Source organism: Dama dama, chromosome 19 (genome assembly GCF_033118175.1).
Source record: "Dama dama isolate Ldn47 chromosome 19, ASM3311817v1, whole genome shotgun sequence".
NCBI lineage: Eukaryota > Metazoa > Chordata > Mammalia > Artiodactyla > Cervidae > Dama > Dama dama.
This window is the reverse complement of record NC_083699.1, coordinates 21,178,130-21,181,555: the sequence shown is the minus strand read 5'-3', so window position 1 is coordinate 21,181,555 and position 3,426 is coordinate 21,178,130. Positions and strand designations below refer to the sequence as shown.

Below are 3,426 nucleotides of genomic sequence, written 5' to 3'. Positions count from 1 at the left end.
ACAAACTTTGCAATAATCTTCAGATCTGAGCTTCTTAAATTTAAATCCAGTTTAAGGTCTTATAGTAAATCACAGGGCTTCCCTGATGGCTCAGTGGTAAAGAATCCACCTGGCTAAACAGGATACACGGGTTCAATCCCTGGTCCAGGAGAATCCCCTGGAGAAGGAAGTGGCAACCCACTCCAGTATTCTTGCCTGGGAGATCCCGTGGACAGAGGAGCCTGGTGGGCTACAGTCCGTGGAGTCGCATGCAAAAGAGTTAGACACGATTTAGCAACTAAACAACAACAACAACAATAAATTACAAGCCAGGACAACATGAAGTAGGAATTAACACGTAAAATAGCTGAAATTGTGGCAAAGATCCAAAGAATCCTTTAGGAAAGCAAAGATCCTTTAGTAGTTTTACTGAAAGAGTATATCCTGGGTCCCAAACAAGTTATTCAGGCTTGTTACCAGTCCTATCAGCTCAATTTACATTTTCCCTGGATTACAGACAGGTGCAAGAGGGTAAGCACCGTCCTTTCTTTTGCTTCAAGGTGTAACTGGAGAAGACTGTCTACCCTGCTGAGTGGTGCAAAGTACGAGACTCACCAGTAACTTGGGTTCTGCTCCTGGCTTCTCCTTGTATTGAAACTGAGCTGTTTGGTTGACAGCACTGTTTGATTAGTGTAAATTCCACTAGGCCTCTGAGTGCTTGTTAAGTGAAGGAGGCCAACCCAGTTGGGAAGATGAATGCAGGGTCTTGATACTGAAGGACGGTTGGTTTAAAACTCTCAAGAATTTAAACATGTAACTCCATGGCTGATTCATGTCAATGTATGACAAAACCCACTACAATATTGTAAAGTAATTAGCCTCCAACTAATAAAAATAAATGAAAAAAAAAATCTCAAGAATTTAGTGTTAACCTAAAGTTCTGCCTATTTACTGATTTTTAAGTGCAACAGAATAGAGAACCTGGCCAAGTAGTTTAATTTCTATCTTACTATGGGACAAGGTCCTTTAAATATCCTGATTTATATCCATTTGCTGATTATATTACCCACTTTTAATGCTGAAACTAACATGTTCCTTTTGGTTTTAACTACACTGAAAAAAAACGTAGCCTTAGTTAAGGTTTTCAGAGTTTATTTCTCATACTTAGAAAAGTCCAATGATCTCTTATGCAATTATGAGCTCCTGGGTTAGAAGAAAGGTACTAATAATGATACTGTTAAGGGGATCTAATAACTTGACAACACCTCATCATTTGGAGTTCTCCTAAATAGAAAACTATTCAAATCTTTTCACTTTAACTTTGTTTTCCACAGAATATATGGATAATAGGAAAATAAGTTAGTCATATTTTATAATAATTAGTATGTCAAGAAATGCAACATGCTGTTAAGAAGTACTTGATATGGAAAATGACAGCTAATTCAAGGGTTTCTTTTAATAATATATACTAGGGATAGAGTATTCTAATAAATAGAGGATTATTGCCTATTATTATATAGAAAATAAATATATTTAAAGAATGACAATTTTCTGGAAACTGGAGTGACTTGGAAATATAGTTTAATCTTTCTTTGATAAGTCAGAGGGTATTTAAAAATCTTACACATTTTCAGGGTCACAATAATAAACACAAATTAGCGCAATTTAACCAGCTATTGCCAAAACACAAATGTCTTCATTAAGAGAAATGCCAGGTTGATAGAATGGCAAATAAACCATAATTTACTGCAACACATAATATTTTGGAAGATGTATCCACTCTTTTGAGTTTTCGTTTGAAATATATTATTAAGAAATAATTATTTTAGTGCTCACAAACCTGCACACTCCAGAGTGATACAAGAGCAATTTGCATATGATTTCTTGCCCCATGCATGTTGTCATTACAAAAGGGGGATTTGGCATGACAAATATATTCCTTAATAAAATCCCATGTCACATCAAGAGCCAAATAAGTGAAGAGCCAAGTTTCAAGTACACAGATGCAAATATAAGAGATTTAATACTTTCCCATAAATCAATTCTCAGCCTTAGTAAAGGAAACTTCCCATTCAACTTACAATTTGTAAGAAATCAACCAATTTTTCTGTATAAACTGGAAACAAAAAAAAGGTATATTTTAAAAATTATTTGAAGTTATGATTCTTGAGTGAAATGTGTTCTTGCAATATTGTAAAAGAAATCTCAGCTTTCTCATTTGGAGGATTTGGAGGACTTGTCTGGTAACTAATATTGATATATTGACTATAAAATGCAGCTATTTTGTAAATGGACTGCATTAATGCAATCAGTAGCATTCATTGAATGCATTAAAAATTCACCAAACTTTAAAGTGAAATATTGACTGGAACCTGCACATCCATTATGTTCATTAAAAAAAAACAGGCATAGTTCATTAAAAAAACAGGCATTTCAGTCATGGAGAGATTTCTAAAATGTTAAATTCTTTTATAATGAAAAATACATTTTTTTTGTGGCAAAATATTTTATTGCTGCCATCCCCATGGTGGACCACTGGGGGTTATGAGGGTTGGAGTTGGGTTTTCACAGCAAAAATATGGAACACTTCACGAATTTGCGTGTCATCCTTGTGCAGGGGCCATGCTAATCTTCTCTGTATCATTCCAATTTTAGTATATGTGCTGCCGAAGCGAGCACTATAATGAAAAATACTTGGGTCGGAAGTTGTTTTGAGGGTAAAGAATAATAAAAACATTCTGCACATCGGATGTATCAGGGAAAAACTCTTGAAAAACCACAATGTCTTAATTATGGAACAATGATGACAAAAATCAGAATTGCTGCATAATCATGGAAGGACTTCAAGAAACCAGTTACCTGGGAAGTGGTTCTATAACTGTTCTCTCAGCAAAATCTTCACAATTACCACAAATGTGTAGTAATCTCCATCATCATATATGCTACTTATTTCTATCATTGCTTCCTAAAGCCAACCTTCACAATATATATTTTAAAAAGTATGTTTATAATCTCAAAAATCATCTTCTAAGAATATATAATGTTTACATAACAACTTAAAAAGATGTATTAGTAAATCAAAAGTTAAAAATAAAACATATTAATATTACCATTTTTCTTTTCTTCCCTAGTCTTAGTTTTATTTTTGAACAAGCAATTAATTTACATAGTACAAGATTTAGAAGTTAATAATATTTTACAAACTTCTAACTATTGTTGAGACGTGACTATGCCCCAAGCAAGTCCTAAAAATAGTAACCTTTCACTAATACCATATCTTACTTTTCTTCCACATCCTGTTATAAAATTTTAGCCCACTAGTTTTAATTCTGCATCTGTGTCTAGCATTTTTGAGGCATTGCTTTAGCCAATATGCAGAATTTCATTATGACATGCTTTATAAACTATGCAGCATTTAAATTTCTATTTACAAACTTTATGCTATGT

At 33.6% G+C, this 3,426-nt stretch overlaps 1 non-coding gene across 1 annotated transcript; it reads right to left on the bottom strand.

Annotated features, from left to right (window-relative positions):
- Window positions 1-2,551: 2,551 nt before the first annotated feature.
- Window positions 2,552-2,658, bottom strand: LOC133074345 (U6 spliceosomal RNA). Its single transcript, XR_009697179.1, has one exon. It is a non-coding gene; the product is annotated as a U6 spliceosomal RNA (small nuclear RNA).
- Window positions 2,659-3,426: the final 768 nt, after the last annotated feature.